This window comes from Cupressus sempervirens, chromosome 9 (assembly GCF_028749045.1).
Source record: "Cupressus sempervirens isolate cs-2001-9-10 chromosome 9, ASM2874904v1, whole genome shotgun sequence".
Classification (NCBI taxonomy): domain Eukaryota; kingdom Viridiplantae; phylum Streptophyta; class Pinopsida; order Cupressales; family Cupressaceae; genus Cupressus; species Cupressus sempervirens.
The window spans coordinates 775835232-775855999 of NC_143126.1; positions in this window are offsets into that span (position 1 = coordinate 775835232).

Here is a 20768-nt window from a genome sequence, read left to right on the forward strand (position 1 = left end):
AAAAAGTTGTTACCTTGAATTTTGTGAACTAGTTGGAGGATAAGGATGATGAATTGGTGGAACAGAACTTTATGTAAACCATTTTTGAGTGAATTCAAGAGGATTCTTCATGATGTTTCTAGAAGAAACAAAATATGGGTTAGATTCAATGAATCCTACCTAATCCATACAAATTGAAATTAAGGGAGGGAAGAATCGAGTAGGAAAAGAAATTCTAGATTTATATTTAAGGAGTCATAGACCAAGATACAGGAGTTGCTGGTGTGCCAAATTGTGAAGTGGTTGAAGGGTGTCAAAGAGAAGGCATCTAAGAGAAGGAAGAACAGAGCACAAAGATTCTACTTCAACAAGTGGTTAGAAAGAGAGGATTGCACTAGTACATTGAGCATCAAGACTTAAGGAGACTAAGCTTGAAAGGAGGGCAAGCTGTCAGAGCTACAAATTCTAAAAGCCAGGCAATGTCATGAGCTAAGAAGTGATCGAAAATTTGAAAACTAAGTTGTATGTTTTAATTAGGTCAAAACCACTTATTGTTACTATCTAGCAATTGTATCAATTAGGGTAAAAGAAAATCCTATGGAATTAGGGTGGTCTAATAGCCATTTGTAAATCCTTTGACAGGGTGGAATTCCAAGTGAATGTTCTAAAGTCCTCTAACCAAGCCCACTTCTGACAGGGTGGTTAAATCCTTTAATTGGGTAACATTTAACAATGTCTTTTAGCCTTTAACAGGACATGCCTTTCGCAAGGCATCACTTCAGAAGAGTGGGAATTGAGTAGCATGTTACTAGTGGTTTTTACCAAATTGGGTTTCTAAATAAATCACTCTGTTATGTGTTGATCTTTTTATGTGTTATGCTTGCATGTTTATTTATGGTAACTTGCTAAATAGGAAAGTTAAAGCTTGGATGAATGAATAAGTTTGATGGGCACACTTGATGAAAAAGTTTGAATAGGACATTTGGACCTTTAATAACTGATTCACCCCCCCACTCTTAGTTATTCTAAAACATTTCTAACATTGGTCCCACCATTCCTTATGTAAAGCTTTGTCAATCTTAATTCTATAGCCTAGAATGGATAAAGTTTTTAAAACTAAATCTTAATTAATTTTTAAAGTTATCATAATAATCATAACTTGATTGTTGAATGCCATTATAATGAATATCAAAGTGGGCTATGAGAATAATTAAATAATTTTGTTTCCTTTCCTACAAGGAGGGTATCTCTATGCCCTTTACAATATTTTTGAAGACATATCATAACTGGGTATGTGTAGGATCATGGTGTGTCAAAAAGTGGCGATGTGAAAAAAATAGAGTTTGAACATGTCTAAAATTGCTTCAAAATCCGCTCTAACTTTTTTCCACCTATCCAAGTATTAAGCTTGGAAGGAAAAGCCGAGCCTTATCAGATATCCAATCTATTATTGGATATCCAATAATCATATGACATTATTATTATAATATTATTATTATATTATAATAATATAATATAATATAATATTTAATATTATAATATATAGTAATGTAATATAATATAATATAATAATAATATTATATTATAATAATATAATAATATAATATAATATTTAATATTATAATATTTATTAATGTAATATAATATATATATAATATAATATAAAAATATATAAAATATAATATTTCAAAGCTATATGTTATATGTTATATATGTTATATCTTATATATAAAATATAAGATATGCGAGCAATCGAATATCCGATTCAATATTGGATATCCGATATCTGTAACATTACATATTAAAAAAAGACCAAACCTGTGGGCCCTTATTTCTCACTTTTGGGGGCCAGTATTAGCGCGTGACCGGATATCAAATATAGGATCGGATATCGGATATTAAGGTTTTTTTTTTTTTTTTTTTAACTAATTTTTAATCAAAATTCGATAGATTTTAGCATGATTTTGTTTTTTTTAGTTGAATCTAGAGTTTTTTTGAAAAAAAAGTTTAAAATTAAGATTTTTTTAAAAATATTTATTACATTTTGCAATTTAGTAGTAATGGCTGATCAGAATGATGACATTGAGGCAGGGAATAATATTCCTCGTAACCCCCCACCAAACGATCCAATACCCCCACAAAATCATCCACCAAACGATCCTCTACCCCCTCAAAACCCTCCTTGAATCGAGGATTTGATAAATGAAAATCTCACCGAGTTGAGAGGTTTGTATAGAACATATAATAATGTACCCGCATTGGCTCCTATGTTATCCACGTTAAACACCATAGTGGATAACATTGAAACCCTTACAAACCAACAAAATGTCACTCTTCATTGGCATGATCAAATGCACGAGATGTTTGATGATGTTTTGGATTATGATGAGCTTGCGGCCCTCGACATAAGCAAAGACAATTTGGCTAGTCTTTTTGCAAACCCAAAAATGGGTTTATTAGTTGACCCAAAAAAATCTAAACCATCAATTAAATGGTGCACAAATGACGCCATACATGCAAACTTTTGGGATCGTTGGTGGATGGTCTTTGATATCCCTCCACATGGAAATTTAGACATACCATTTTATTTCCTTAGAAAATTATATGTTGAATTTGTGTTGAAACTTAAAGTGAACTATTGGAGCACTAATACATTTGGCATCGATTTGCGACGACTATGTGTCACAATTACGACAAAAATGTGTCGCCACTATGACAGTAATATACGTCATTATTTTTTGGTCGCAAATTACAATGTCTATCCTTTACCATTGCCATTACGACACATATCCATCACAATTCATGTGGCTGACATCACAATTGTGATAGAAACTAGACTCGTCAAAATTTGGCAAGGCGCTATGGTGCCAACAAAAAATGACAGGGTTTTTTGATGGTGACATAGAGTCCTACTGAAAAACTTGGAAAAATGGTGGATGTCGCAATTGTGACAGACACCCAGTGTGACTCACGTCGCAATTGTGATGGAAACCAGATTCATCAAAATCCAGCAAGGTGCTATGGTGCCAACGAAAAAGGGCAGCATTTTTTGATGGCGACATAGCACCCTGCTAGAAAACTTGGAAAATTGGCGAGCATTGCAATTGCGATGGACACCCAGTTTGACTAACGTCGCAATTACGACAGAAACCAGATTTGCCAAAATTTGACAAGGTGCTATGGCGCCAACAAAAAATGGCAGCATTTTTCGATGGCAACATAGTGCCCTGCAGAAAAACTTGGAAAACTGGCAAACGTTGCAATTGTGATGGATACCTAGGAAATTGTGAAAGTATATGGCATCATCGCTACAACAACCCCATTGTAATTCTATTGGTGCATGTCGCAATTGTGATGGATACAAAGTAAAACAAAAAAGGAAAATTGTTGTAGATTTACTCACTAAAGTATTATGCTTACTCGTAATTCTATTTTACAATTTCTACTCAATATAAATATCATAGAAAATACTATCATATGCTTACTAGGTTTTATGAGCAATAGAAAATCCTCATTTCTACTAAGCATGCCTGAGTGAAAAACCTATATTAGACCAATAATGATCTCTATAATATCAGTAGATCACTACAAATTACTCACCTGAAGGTAGATTCTTGTCTCAAATTGGCTCTTTATAGCATATTCATTAAAAATTGAAGCCAAGGAAGCGATTGTTACCTACAATGTTTCCAAATAGATAAGGATGGTATCGTAAGAAATTAGAGTTATGATAAAATAATAATCTTGCAGTTGTTTATGCAAGTTGAAAGGCAGTTAGATAAAATAATTAGTTGTCTTAGAAAATCCTATATTATTTTGGATTTTTTTTAATTAGAATACTAATGATATTTTTATCATACTTAGAAAGGGAAATTAAACTATAAAAATTGTAAAATTCTATAGCTTATATATATAATTGGTATGAAAAGCTTACTCTATGGCTATTTTGTTTTCATGTAGTGAGGAAATTGTACTGTAAATTTTAAGAACTTGTACACATGCATCAATCGTAAGTTGATTGTATGATAATGCAAGGTAGACAAACTAAGGTTTTCTCAAGTGTCATCACAAGTATCTATACTCTCATTGCCTTTCTATCGTTGCATGAGATCCAATGAAACATAGGGACTCATTGTTTCCCTAGTTAGTTATGATAATCATATCATTGGTGATATCACAGTCCCAAGACAGTGCTGAGACCCAAGGATGGAATAAAAAAGCTATAATTTTAGCACTTCATGATAGTTCAAAGCATGAAGCCTTAGATGCATAGGACAACAGTCTAAACATAGGACAAAATAGAGAAATATTTAGTATCTTATTGAGCTTCACTTTGTTTCGAGAATAGTTTAGTATTCTCTACTAAACAGGGCCAACCACATGAAGGTAGAAGCTCATTTGGCCCCACCCCCCTCCCCATAACATCACTCTACATTTCTTGTTAACATCTAACATTCATTCATTCTTTCAACCATTAATAAAATGTAACATTCAATCAATATCACATGATAACATTCATTAACACATTAGATTCATTAACATGCAACATTCATCAATATTCTGCATTAACACATAATTTATGAACATTCATTAGAACATAATTAAATTCATTGAGACATAAAATTCAATCATTATCAATTAAGGTATGTAGATGACAATCAATTCTTTTTTTTCTTTCTGTTTATTTTTTCTATGTAAGCTCTAAGAGGGGCATCAGTGTCATCATCAATTCCCCCCTCATTAGTTGTTCTATTCTCTTTTCTTGATGATCTCAAATTCCTATGCTGTTGCAAAGGGGGGTCCTCTGCAATAAAAAATAAAAGAGTTAAATTTAAAATAATTTCTTATAATTGTTACAAGTATTTAATTATTTTAAATAACATAACTATGGCACTCTTTACCTGATCTGACCACATCATTTTGTCTGGACTCAACATCAACACACTCATGAACATCGACCCCTCAATCCTCTACAGTTGCTATACAAAATGTTATGTTAATCCAAACACCAATTGCAATTACATATAAAAAATTTAATAGCAAATGTATACCTCCACCACTGGGATGCACATCATGCAAACCTTCAACATCCACAAATTGTGTAGAAGGATTGTTAGGCTGCATTCCAACATCTTACACATTGTTATCATTGCTTGCTTAAAACAGATATACTCACTTTATATTGGAACTTAACATCAAATAGACTAATTGGTAAACTATTCAATTTGAAATAAATTTCATTTAGCTTATTTACCTATGGCTCAGATGCATCATTATTAGAATCTTCCACACTAATTTAAGCTTATAGCCATTCAGCCATAGCTCTATAGCCTTGTTGGAAGCCAATTCTTTTATCCTCTTCTGTGAGGCATCTCTTGAACTCTGAGCCTTGCATTTTTGTGTGGTATGGTGAATTTTACTTGCATTGTTTCATCAACCAATGGAGGGTAGTTAAAATATCAAAAGGAAATGGTAAATAGTTAGTAGGGTTTCCAACCCTTGTTACACCTTATTTTGGTCATGTTGGATTTTTTCTAAACTATCTTTGGTGTTTGGGAGTCCTAGAGGATCCAATTGCACTCTTGGTTGGGTGTGTAGAATAAAGGTCAAGTGCTGCAATCTTCCCTGTGACTGGTAACAGCAAGTTTGCCTTATACCTGATTTGTTTTGGGTTGTGTTGATGTTCGTTTTGGTTTCCATTTATGTTAGAGGGTTGGAGTTGTCCAAAACACTTGGTGTCAAGGTTGGGTGTATGAGGCCTTAAATGGTAAAAGGGAGAAGTAACTAGTATGCAGTCTTATGTGATGAGTTGGGTTCATGAATTAAAGGAGCAGTTGTAATAGCAGATTAGTTCCTTGTTTGAAGGTGAATCAAGCCTTGAATGTTCTTGTGGAGAATAGAGGATTAGGGTGATACCTTGAATTGCTTAGTATAGACACCTAAAAACCTTTAGAAAATAAAGTATTTTTATTTTCTGAAAAATACCTAATGACATCATCATTAATTTATTTATTTATTTATTTATTTTTATGTCATTAAATCCCTTTATCTTAATTAAAAATATTTAATTAAGGAATCCTTCCCAAAAATGTTTAAATCTTATTTAAACATTATTTCCTTATTTATTAATTATTTAATTAATAAATTGACCAAAAAACCCAAAATAAATAAAAAAATTATTTTTTACTCAAAACTTGGCCAATTTCCTTAAGACCACTAACCTCTTCCAAAATCTTCTTATCCTCCTTTAATTTTGATTAAAGGCTAATCCCATCATTTCCTACCCCTAATCCCAACTCAAAATATTTAATTAAGATTAAATATTAATCCTCATGTTTATTAAAAAAGTTTTAATAAATATCTCCTCAACCCAAACCCTTGAAATAAATAAAACTTTATTTATTTTCTAAAATCTAATTTATCCTCATCCTAAGAAGTTCTAGACTCTTCTAGAAAGTCTTCAATCTCATCCTAGGAAATTCTAGACTATTCTAGAAAGTCTTTATCCTCATCCAAAGTCTAGACTCTTCTAGAATATGTCTTTAAACCTAATCCTAATCCCCTCCTAACCTTGTCACATTCTCTAAAAATGGGTTAAGACTTACTAACCCAAGCCAAAGTTAACAAATATCTCCTCCTTCACCCACCCTCATTAAATGCCATCCACTTGCCTATCCCTAAGCTAATCCTAAACCATCCTAAACCATCCTCTAATCATTTGCACAATCCTAAGTAAGCTTAAAACCCTCCTAATCAAGCCCAAGTCGAAATTACTCTCATCTCCCTCAAAATATCTCAACTATAAAACTTTATGAAGCCCCCTAGGCCATAAATGACTCTTCCAAGCCCTTTTATTGCTCTTACAAGCCATTATGAGGGTCTTTATGAAGATTTTATCCCTTGAGCCTCCTTTGTTGACTCATCCTTCCCCTTTCCTCCATCCTCTCACCCTGTGACATGTGTCACTCTCTGATTGGCTATAAGGAAGCATAATCCATGTGCTCTCCTCTCATGCACTCTAAGCCCTCCATGAGCTTTTCCCCATCCTTGCATCTTAGCCATAAATCCCTCAAGCCTCTTGCCTATAAATTGGATCCTTCCCCTTTGAAAAATAACACAATCCATGAAGTAAAGTCATAATGCCATTTTAAGAAGCCATTTTACATCAAAACCATACACTCACACCCAAATTCCAACTCCATTTGAAGCCCTTTTTGAAGCATAAGCTTGAGCATACATCCTATCTATTTAGACAAAGCCACTCAACAAGAGAGCTTCTCATTGAGAGAGCCCATTAATGGCTCATATTTTCAATTGAGAGCTCATCTTAGTCTATCTTGAAGTTTATGAATTTTGTTTAGTTTGTAGAAGCTTTATTTAAATTTGGTTTCTATTAGCATACTAACATTGCTCATATACACTTAGTTGTTCCAAGGTGCTAGGAGTTTGTTGGTGCTTCCAAAGCATGTTACTCTGCATCATATATTGGTGTGGAGGAACACTAAGATCCAAGTTGAGGAGTAGGAGCATAGACAAGCTAGTCTATCCTAGCATTTCCCATTACATTATATAAAAAATTTGATACAATTTTTCATTTACTAATACTTACAACTCTTGCTTGAAGTTTCAAAAACCAGCAGAGCCAAGCTTGTGTGTCCCGTGCTTTTCTAGTCTTGCCTTTGTTGCCTTTGATGTCTCAGGCAATCTATGAAAAGTTTGAAATATGTTAGATAGTATAAATATAGAGGTTAATTAGTACATAATTAGATTCTCAATAGTATCACATACCTTGTTGTACTCTCCATTGGTGTAATATTATTTTTCTTGCTAGCTTTATACTTTCCATCCAAAATCAGAGCCTGCCACTCAGCCTTAGGAACATAGGGTGGACACTCGTACCTAGGGTTATCCTGTAAATTTTTTTTGTAGTGGTCCCTAATATACTTCAAATATAAACCAGCTTTTTCAAGGAGCTTGTTTCTCTTGAATGCACGAGGTCCAAAGAGTTGGGTCATGCTCTTTATAAGATCATCCTTCAACTTTTTGTCTTGGTTATTCTACCTTTTAAGTAAAAAAAACATGTTAGCCTCATAAATGAAGTGAAGCTACCTTTAATATAGTTCAATAAATGGATGAAAAGGAAAACTATTCTAGCAATGATATGAAATCAAAATAGTGGTTTGGGGTTTTAGTTAGGATATGATGCTCCACCAGGTACGCAATGTGGGCCCGAATATTTGCAAACACTCATCACCAAGTTTTCTGCAAAAAACATCATTCCCTACAAAACAATCATGGGATCATTAGTCAATGAAGAGTTATCAAAAACTAAATTACTATTATATCACTATAGAATAATAATAACTTTAAAGAACCTGGAACTTTGGCTACTTTTAATGGAATGTGTTCATCGTCGCTGATGATCAATATGACATCCTTCACCATTCCCATACTAGGAACATAGGAACATCTAGGAAATGATGCTGCAACTCCTATTGAAAAAAGTTTCATAAGTCTTTCTCACGAAGTATAAAATAAAAAATGATAATTGATGTTAAAAAGTTGTAAAAAAAAAACTATTTGTCGTTGTCATAAGAGAGAAAAAGAGGGATTTGTGTACCAGTAGATGGTGCAACATTTGATGCCTGTAAGCTGCGTGTTGTCAACTCAGCAGTCGAAAAGAGATTTGTGGTTGTCTTGGATGGAGGCGACATCCGAATAGGATCTGAAGTTGAGGAATAAAATTGTTAGAGCATGCGTAAATATAGAACACGTACATAAATTTAGTCTTTATTGCATGTATTGTCAATGATTATGATAATTCCTATATATATTCAATGGAAAACACAAGTGGGGAATGGAACATGCGATCTACCTGAACCACCTGCAACACCCTCATCATGGGAATGGGGCTCAAAATCATGCAAAAAACTCTGTGAAGACAACGCATCCATATTTTAATTAATGCCATAAAAGAGCATAACATAAAAACCATTATTGAACTCTTGTTATAATTGAAAATTTCATTAATACTTACTTTTAAGGTTTCAAAGATGTACAAAAATTCAGGTGCCCTATTTTTTATTTCCTAAGCAGTAGGCTTAATGGTTGCCAAATGCATAATTTATTTCCCAATTTTCTTTAGCAACTTTTTAATCGAACCGATCAGGTCATCGGTCTCTGGTAAATCAATATAAAAAGGGTCCTCCTTAGGGGTGGGCTGCTGAGGGATTGTAGGTTCCTTTCCCTCCCTCCGACCACTAGCCCTCTGTGACAAAAATAGTATTAGTATTATCAAAATTACTCCAAAAAAATGAAGAAAACAACATTAAAAAAATAACATTTTGCTTCTATCTAGTTTGTACAATTACAATGAGTTTTACCTACTCATGTGTAGATGAGTCGGGAACATCGCCAACATCCCCTCTAGGCGGTTGCTCCATATTATGCCCCTATGTCAAAGATCAAGTATAAAAAAGTTAGCCAAAAATTTATTGACTAAATGGTATGTTGGAGTCATTGATTAGAAGTTGGTTTAATAGTATGTACCACCCCCATGATAGTAGCCTCATTTGTATCTATGCGGTTCAATTTGTAATCAATAGAAAATAGGCCCAAACCATGTAATGATGATGGTGCTATGCGATATATCCTCTCGTTAACACAAAAATAAGTGTTTATTGGAGGAAGTTCCTTGGGTACCCAATGTTTCTATAGATGTTGGTACCTTAAGGGCACCTCGATGTCTCCTTCCATCGCATCATCATAAGAACATGACCCTCCTTGAGCAAGGAAAAATTTCATGCATTTATTGAATTTCCTTCTAGTCCTTTGACCTCTAGTTAGTCTCCCTGTTCTAGATAAACTGCATGTCTCACTTTCCTCTTCTATTCCTATATTTTCCTCACTCGACGAAGACACTTCTGATAAATACCTATTCACTGGTACCTGAAAATGGGAGAGATCTTAGAAGACATCAATCTTACTATTGACAAGTGTATTAAATAGACTGTCTATCAAGAGTATTGACTTATACCTGTCGATCCATGAGACTATGCGGGATTCTCCTGAAAGGGTTCAGTTTCGTACAAATGTAATTCAATTAACGTGAGCATAATCACATCATAATCATAATCACATCCATCATAAGAATCACATAAAAATTAAAAACATTAAAAGGCACACAATATAACACTTAAATCAAGCTCACATTATAAGCCTACTAGGGAAGTAGGTGTAGTGAAGGGCTAAGCACTTATATTATGTTTTCCCTATGAATTTTATTCTAGGTACAACTCCCTTTTATAGATATTTAATGAATTTCCTTTTCTAAACTAAACACTTAAAAATTCTTTTGACCTAAAAGAAAATAAGGATCAATACATTCACACATTAATATGTATTTTAAATAGTTTTATTTAATTAATTTAGATTAATAGTTAATTTAGATTAGCAGTATTCTATTTCTAGTTGAAACTTGTAGCTTTTAAATAGATAATGAATAAAATATGTAACCGTATTAGAAAAATATATTTCTATCAAGAAATGAATATTAAATAGATTAAGGATTGATGGCATACCTCTAAATTTCATCATCATCATCCTAGTTATCATCATCATCATCATCATCATCCTCCTCGTCATCATCATCATCCTCACCATCATCGTCATCATCGTCATCATCATCATCGTCGTCATCATCAACATCATCATCATCAACATCAAAATCATCTACATCATCATCATCAGTAGCAGCATCTACATCATCTTCTACTTCTTTGGTATCTTCTTCTTCCATCACATTATACTTTATTGGCCTTCCTCTCAGTTCATGTCTAACAACAAATGACCAACCCAGTTTATGTGGAACCTCTGAGTAAAATACATGCTTACATTTGCTTGGAAGAACATAGGGCTCATCCCCAACTAGCTCAAATGACCTTGTATTAACCATTTTAATCTATTATCATGTTCAATAATAGTTCTATCATGATCATTTGGATTAAGTCGCAGCCTGTACCATTTGACAACGAAGAGTACTAATTTGAAGGAAGTAAAGTCACACTCAAGTATATCATCCAAAATGCCATAGTATCAATTTTTAGACTCTCAAGGATGTAAGTCATTTCTAGATGAAATATTAGTCACTTGAAAGACTGCAGTTATTCCTGAATCACAAGTTTTCTTCGTATCATCCAACACTTTGATGTGAAATTTCTAACCATTACAGAACATAGCCTTGTGGTGTTTAACCTGCAATAATATGTGAAACATGTCAAAATTATTGTATCATGAGTTGATAAACATATGGGTGATTAATAAATTTGTACGTACTTGGAAATCTCTTAAACTACATGCTAAATCTATTTCCCTTTGCATAACATTGGAATCTCTATTATGATGAGCTTCTTTAACCAATGAAGATACATCTTCCCATGTTAATGTCCAACTAGAATGTTGACATCGCTCAATCCATACCATCATCCAATCAAAGATTGTTTGCAATATACAAATGTAGTGCATCCCACTCTCAAGCACCTGTACGAAAAAAAATAGACAACTTACAACCGATTTATTTTGAAAATTAAGAAATAATTTATTACAATAACATATTATAATTTATTACCTCTCACTTTCCTCAATGTACCTTTCCCCATCAAGTACTCCCCTTCTAATTTTTAAAAGGATCGAGATCCCAAATGTAATCTACACGAATATTTGATGCAAACTTAGGAAGATATTCAGTAATGTACACCATAGTGTGGTATACCATATATCCCTCTACCATAGAACCCTCAAGATGTGCTCTTTTTTGAACCAAAGCCTTCAAATATTTCATGTTCCTCTCAACCATCCACATTGACCTAGTGTGTATAGGTCCACACAATTCAATCTCCTCAACTAGGTGTATGAGGTAGTGTTCCTATGCATTGAAAAAAGTTGGAGGTAGACACTTTTGCATTTCACATAGTAAATGAGGAATTCTTCTCTTACAATAGTTTATATCTTCTTTATGGTTTTCTTTAGATGACAACCACCTACATTAAGAGATTCAAGTCACAAAAAATATATAGATACAAGACTTTACAAAATAATATATAATAGATTACATATCAAGAAAAAAAATCATGAATATAATAAATATATACAACAAATTGAACAGATATTACTGCTTACCTCATGTATTTTCCAAGATCGTATATCACTTGTTTGATGTTATTGTTGAAGGGCTCTGGGAGAGATAGAGGAACCATGTACTGCAGTGCAAGCTTTCTATGGTAGACAAGGGTTTCATGGTTGGAGATTCATGGCATAGAGCTAACCATACACACCAAATAGAGAAAATAGTACACAAAAAGATAGCTGGGACTGTTAAAACTAGAGCCAAAAATTAATAAATAAACACTACAACCAATATACCCTGGGAATATCTATTTGGAGTTGAAGAAGGAGTTCACTCTTTATGTAGTCCTAAATATGTGAAGAAGATGAAAGAAAGAAAGCAAAGATTTATTTAAGAAAAAATGTATTAGCACATGTAAGGTACAAGGTACAACTACCATTATATTAAAGTTTTAAGGTTTTTTTTGGCATTTTTTTCAAAGGGGGAGAAGATCTAAACATGAAATATGTAGGTATGTGAGGAAGGAAGATTGTGGTATAAGAGAACATCTAAACACAAGCTAAGGAAGAGATAAAATGTACATATGCATTATTGATAAGGGATAGAAATGAATGAATATATAACAAGGAGAAAATAATCAATAAAGGAAAGGAAGTGAAGATCTGATACTACAAATTTAATGTGATTAGTCATAGGTGATTTTTCTCTTAATAGGGTTTTCATGTTAAAATTTATTGTGTTCAAATGTGTGGATTATTGTGTTACATGTTATTTTATTCTTATTTTTTGTATACTTCTTGTTGATGTAACTCAGTACATGAAGTATATAGTTAAAAGTTTATTACTCTAATACTTGGTGAAAGCTAACAATTTACTAGTGAAGGATGAATTAGATATTATTATGAAGTTTTAATATAGTTACCAAGTTGATATAGGAAAATTTTAAGTTTGTAAGATGCTGAGAATTTTTTAAGGTCCTATTTGATAGCCGAGGAAAATTGAGCCCCCCTCCCTCCGTAGTTATTTAAAAAAAACATGTCAAGGTGTCCAACAAAGGATCATGGGAAAGAATGGGATGCATTAATACCATAGGAACAATATGCCTATAATGAATTGACAAATAGGAGAAATGGTATTAGTCCTTTTAAGATAGTATATCAAAAAATATAGAGGATATTTTAAATTGAGGGATATGAAGAGTATGGATAAGAGGAGTTCTCATGCTGAAGATATAGTAGAAGCAATGAGAGAGGTTCATGAAAAGGTGAGAGCTAATTTATGGAAGTTTTTACAATCGACCAAAATGTTAGGAGAAAAGATATACAAAAATGATACACTTGAATAGCGAGAGAATTTCCAAAGATAGTTAGGCTAAGATTATAATGGGAAATACTAGTCACTACAGGATCCTGGGAAAGTATGGAGAAATTTTTTACAAGTTGTTGTAACCACCTTATATAGGTCTTTCTCCTATATTCAATATCTAAGATTTGACCATGTTCAAAGATTTTATGAATGAAGGTGTTAAACAAACATATTCAACTCTAAATGACAAAGCCTAGGTGTCTGAATTACCATTGACAAAGGAAACATAGATTAAAGCTAATGTGGATAATAGAGAATCCAAAATGACAAGGTGCAAGGTGTAATGGGGAAAAATAATTGATAATGGATCAGACTATAAAACTTGGAAGCCACATGGATGCTAGAGGAAGAAATTAGGAAGAAATGTATTGATTTGGATCAATTTTTGTCTAAGAGGACTTTAGACTTCTTCTCTTTGGGAGTATCATGCAAGAACACCTCAAGTTTAGATTAAAGGCCAAAACTAATTAAGTTCCTAGCATGGCATAATAAGCATAATAAATTAAATCGATAATTTAGACCAATGATGTAATGGAAAATAATATTTTTAAGCCAAAGTTTAAATAATATTGTAATGAGCAAACAAAGGGACCCAAATTGATACATGAATTTTGGCAATCAATGCAAACAAGGTTTCCTGCATAATCCTTACTTTGATCAGTAAAAAAGAAGTTTGATTTCTGTGTCCTTTTTTGGCAATATTGGTACCCATCTGATGATCCATTTGTTGTAGATGATAGAGGTTCAAATATACTTTATTTTAGTTTGCGAAGTACTCAATTTCATTATGTGGATGAAAAGATATTCAACTTTTTGTGCAAGCTATCCAAACCCTTACTAGGGTAATCTATAACTTTGTACAAATAAATCTGTAATATAAAATGTGGACCAAGACCCCAAATTCAAATAGATGGTGGGGAAAAAGGTGTATTATATTCCCTCTTCTTTGCAGGAACCCATGGACAAGAATCCATGTGTATTTGATCAAACAAAACCATGAGAAGTTGTCTCAGATTACATAAAACAGAGATATGATAAACCAGTCATGATTTTGCTCACATAGGGAATTTATTGAAAAAAAATGCCAAATACACATTACAACTATGGATGATTGGTGGGGTCTCCTTTTTTCTGGTGACATTTTGGTTATGGGAGCCAAGTTTAATCGCATTTTGAAGGGTTGGCGATCCTTTAAAACAATTGTGTTCTTTTGGAGATCCTCTAAAATTCCCATTATAGTTGTGGGATCCAAAATAAATCCCATGGAGGTTTGGGGAGTCTTCTTAAACCCTAGAGTTGCAGATCACTTTCTAATGATCATTTCTATGAGGTATGTGATTTTTAAAAGACTTGGGAATCCTATCAAAATAATTGTGCAATCCAATTCAAAATTTGGGAGCATTCCAAAACCCCAAAGTTTTAGTTGGATTTTTGATGATTGACCTTCTAAGGTTGTGGGTGATGATGTTTTTGAGAGCCATGTTAAAACCCATAGTAGTGGCTATGGGAGCCAAGTCAAAACCCAATGATGAGGTTCAGGGAGCCTTTCTAAACCCCATGGGTCTCCTTGATAGATAGAATCATTATGTTATGTGTGGCTTTAACCTTGTGCTAACTTTTGGGAAAGTGGATCTTTGTTTAACTTTATTTTAGTTGTCAATTGTTTTCTTGTTTTGGGTTGTTGTCTTGTAATACTTTTTCTATTGTAGCTATTTATTTTAGTGGGGTACCATGTCCCCTTAAACATTTTATTGTTGTAGATGCTCAAAAATGGTTCACAACTATGATTTCATCACTTCTTCATACTAATTTGTCCCATTTTCACATTTTACTAACTCTAATCTTTTGGCCAAATTGACCATATTTTTTCATTTGTATCCTCTTTCATATCAATTTCATATCAACTCAAAATCATATCAAATCAACTTGAAACCATTTCAAATCAACTCAGAATCACCCAAAATCACTCAAAATCAGTCCTAATCAACCCAAAACATATCAAACATCCCAAATCAATCATCATTTATCTACTCCTAGGTATTGTTGTGGCTTTCAATGCCTTGGAAACTGATCAACCTATCAATCTTATCAATCTGACCTTAGTATTGTCGTGGCTCTCAGTGCTAGGTCAAACTATCATTCATGTCATTCAATCTTTGACATTGTTGAGGCTTTCAATGTTAGATCATGACATCATCAACCATTTTAATAATATTGACAGTGTTTTTTGATGTTATTATGATCAACCTTTTCAATCAACCTCGATCCTATAGCATTTGCAGTGTCGGTTAAATGTTACGTATCAAACAATTTGTGTCATGTGTCCTTGGCATGTTATCAATTTCAATCAATCAATCTAACCATGGATTTGGTCTACTTGTCATCATCTTATTCGATATCCATCATCATCATATTTTATCAAAGGGTACAGTCACATTTATTTAATCAATTTGGCCAATCATCTGCTAATTTTCTCTATAGGATTAAATAACCCATAATTTAATCCTATTATTCTTTATAATTATTCTTCCTAATTATCATCCTCAATTAATTAATTTTATTAATTAATTTATTCATTATTTGCAAACCATGGAAATTTACAATTTCCTAAGTTTAATTTTCCATCATTAATTCCATTTTCTACTAATTCTTATTTTGTGGAATAAGAGGATTTTTAATTCCAATATTCCATATAATATTGCATCATCATGACACTTGGATATGACACCTCATGGATTCTCCTTTGACACTTGGCTAAGATTTTTCATAATCAAATATTCTTATCTCTTATGCATGTCCCTATTTGGCTTATTCGTCATAGATTCTTGGCTTTAAGTGGGTTGAGGTGTCTTATGACACATCATAGATTCTCTTCCACATTTAGCCAAGTTTAACTTGCATGCGTCATAGAATCTTACAATTGGCATATTTTTTCATACGCGTCATGGATTCTCAAAGGAATCTATTGATACATCGCATATCTATGGGTGACAAATCCAATGCTCTCATCCTTCATGTCAATTATAAATTGGACACTCTTTCTCTCATTTCGGATCTTAATGCTTAAGTCTTGAAAATCCAAATTCTTGAGTCTTTGAGTTCCCACTTCTTTGGATTTACACTTCTTTCTCTCACACTAAAATCACACTTCTAATTTTCTCATGGCATTATCCATATCATAGGCTTTTGCTTCAATCTTGTGTGCACTATAGGCAAATTGGAGCTACAATCATTTGGAGAAGAAAGAAGGACATGAGAGCTACAAATGAAAGAGGGGCTTTCTATTGCTTTCTTTATTAGTTTGGCTTTCATGGTAGACTAATGGGTGCTAATGTATGATTATTGAGTTTTGTGATTTCTCATAGTATGTTATGCATTTAACCCATTTTCTAGCCTCCACATTTGGTGAACCTGATGTGAACATGCATATCTAACTTAGGTTTTCTTGTTTTATGCTTGTAGGTGCAAGGAAGAACCTCACTTGGAAGGGTATAATGACTATCTTCTCTTCTTTTTCACACCTAGATTAATTAAGGGGTCCATTAAAATTCTTGTATGCTCTTGTTTCATGCATTATGTTAGCTGGTTGTCCTAGGGTGCACTCTTCTCTATCAGGGCACACTTGGGACCCCTAGGAGTAGTTTTAGGAGTCCAAAAGCAATCAAAACCTCTTTTTGTTATTTTTGACTTACCAACTACATCCAACTAGGCCCCAACTATGTCATTGATTTATTCTACACTGTTTGGGTGCACTTGGGAGTGTAGCTTTGAAAATTTCAATTTCTAGGTCTTGTCTAGGCACCATTTCCCCACACTTTGTACTTGACTTCCCAACTGCGCCCAAAAACTACCAAATATGCCCAACTAGACTCCAACTACATCATTTCCATAGTTTGCACTTTTTGGGCACACTTGGGAGTGTTATGAGCCATTTTGGCCTTCTGGGGTCCAATCTGCTCTGTCAGAGCACACCTAGGTTCACAGTAAGCACATGCATCAATCAAAATCTGCATCTAAGGTTCCTATCACTCTCTAGGACATAGATTAGATGATTTTTTGTTACTAATGGTCTATTGGAAGCATGTGGAAATTCTTGGATGAAGATTTTATCATAAGAAACTACTAATGTGTGCTTTGCAAGACATTGTCGAAGACTTTGTGTGTCTTTCAAAACTATGTGTGTGGATTTCCTAGATTAGATAACATTTTTTTTGGTGCTTAAAATGAACCTTTTTCTTTTCTGCCTGGCATGTCTACAGTGTTAAATCCCTATGAGTTGCATTGGATGTATCCTCTCCCCTCACCATTCGTGGATCTTGGGTGTAAGAGAAATCCATGTAACTTCTATAGGAGGCCTGCCTTGGACCAAGATACTCGATATTGGGTATGCCAAGGGATGACCTCAGAGCGGTAATGGGCCAAAATCCAGGTCAACATTCTAGCTTCTATATAAAATTTGATTACGGTGAAATTTGTGTCAGCAATATTTCTGCATGATAGCTCTCCTCTAGTACCCTTGTGGTGTGTCAAACCCCGATTCTCAGGGCTAGGAGACCTTTTGCGAAAGTTTATCATTCACTTGCTGAACGAAATGCCCTTACTAAAAATTGTGTTTTAGTGGCCAAAATCCTTTCTATCCACTGGCTCAAGGGGTCACCCATGCTCGTGAAGACATCCTACATTCTCGCGGTCCTTAGTAGAGGCAATAGTCCCTTGGGAAGTCATGCCCCTTTGGAAGAAGATCTTGGTAGCCCTGAGAAGTGAGTATCCTATAAGGGGGAGTCTGTGGTGCCAAGATCCTAGGTTGTCCAATCTAGATAAGTGTGGATAAACTTTGGTTCAATTAGGAATTCAGTGGATACAGTCCTAAAAGCCTAGGTTGTGGTGTGTTTGTTAACTTTTAACAACAACTATTCTTGTCTTAATGTGTCTTGCGTGTGTGTAAACATAATCAAGATAAAAGACAAACTCTTAAATTTACACCTTGGATATCATTTGAACTTGTCAAAACATTACACATTATCAAAAGATTATGCTAAACTTTGGTTCAACACACTCAAACCTTGGAAAACATGGTGACTTGTACTCCTAAACATGCTTGGCAAAATGTAGATCTTACACTTGCATAGACTTCACCTGCATTCACCCTAGTATAGGCCTCATTCATGCATCATATAGACTTCATATTGCACCTTTTAGTCCTCATTTAGCATCTATTACCTTTCTTATTGCATCCATTTAGGTTCAGTTTACCTCCCTTAGTCTTTTGCATTCCCATCTCAAAATCAGTGCTTTCCATTCACCACCTTGCATCTTTGCATACATATTCATCATCTTGACCACTTTATCCATCATTTTGGGTGTCCTAACCATCATTTTGAGCATTCATACTAGCCCTAACATTTTTCCCTACTATTTACCTCTTTGTGGCATCAATCCTAAAATCATAGCTCCTAGAATTGCCTTAGTTTTAGCCCAGTTTACCAACTGCGCCCAGAAACTACCAACTACATCATTGACATAGTCTACACTATCTGGGTGCACTTTCTGGCCTTGAGACCCAGTTTTGGATTCCAAATAACATTTTGGGGCTTCAACAGTGTCCTTAGGTTCTTGGTTAGCTCCCCTTTCTCTAGCTTGCCTAGATCTGCATTCTGCATCACCTAGTCTTCATTACCTCCACTTAGGAAATCATTCCTTAGGTTATAACCTCTATTATACATCTCCCATCCCATCCTAACATCAACTGTAGCATCTTAGCTTCTTGGCATATCAGTTTGGCAACCATACCTTTCAAGATTAGCAAACATTCTTCCTAGCTTACCAACTGCGCCCAAAAACTACCAACTATGCCCAAACTAGCCCCACCTATGTCATTGACATAGTTGGTACTATTAGGTTGCACTTGGGTACCTGCATGAACATTTTGGGCCTCTGAACTGCACTTTAGGACCCCAAAACTGCATCTAGGAGCCTCTACACCTCCCCGTTCTACACTTGACTCAAAACCATATCTTGCAACCAAAATCCCCTTTTGCATCATAGGCATTGTCCACATCACACATCCGATCAACATTACCACCATTTTGAGTCCTCAAAACATCATTTTGAACCCCCACAACCTTTGAATTTACTCAAAAATCTAGACAAAGTACGAGTCTTAGAGTATCCCCTAGTGTTGACAGATAATGGATCTTAACTAGTCTTTTTATCTTTTCTTATCACTTTCTAGGGTAAAAATCTATCTATGTCTTGATAGATTTGACCTTATCATCTTTTATCAATTTGATCTTTTCATCTTTTATCAATTTTTGGTCAAGCTCCAAAGTCCTTTATCACAAGGTTAAACTCCTAGACAAAATACTTTTAAAATGTTTTACCTAAATTCAAAACTTTCTATATACCCTTGTCATAGCATAATCATACCCCTAGCATCCCCAAACATCATTTTGACTTACCCTAGTGGTATATCCCCTTCATCTTGCATGGTCCAAACCTTAGCATCATTCTCACTAGAAAACCCTATCAGATTACCCATCAACCAAATTGCCTTCTTGATCATTTATCCTCATTTTGCATAAACTAAACGTCATTATCAACCCTTGGAAACCATCCTTTTCATAGTCTACCTTGCATACACCTACCTTTAGTGTCATTACCAAGTCCAAAAAATAACCCTAACCTTCATTTTGCATACCCTCAAAACATCACCTTGCATTTGCATTTGCATAAAATCCCTAGGACATTTGCACTTTGCACATCAAAACCCTAATTCATTTAGCATTTCCTCACATTGCATAACACTTAAAAATTCCAAAAATACTCATATCTTGCATACCTACCACTCTTAATCACCAAAACACTCAAAATTTTCATTGTATCTGCATTCTTAGGTATCATGTCAGAACTTACTAGGACACAGTCAGCTAAAAGACCCGAGGAACTTTATCAACCTTTTTTTTCTAAGGAACAAGCACAACCAAAATCTCATCCAAGATAGAGAAAGAGCAAGAAAACCCAACAAACCTTTGACGAAGACCAAATTGAGGCATCACAACCATTACTAGCAGACCCCTTGAACATGTATCCACAAGATCCTCATAATCAAGCTATGGAACAACAAACCTTGAACAATGCACCTACCATGAGATTTCCCCCAAACACTTCCCCACCACATGGGATGGTTCTATGGAGTCCTGACTTTGAACCTATATTTTGTGCCAATACCATCATGAGGAGGAAGTGTACCAACCACACCTGAAGATGAACAATCACACTCCTTTGAATTTAGCTAACCTAA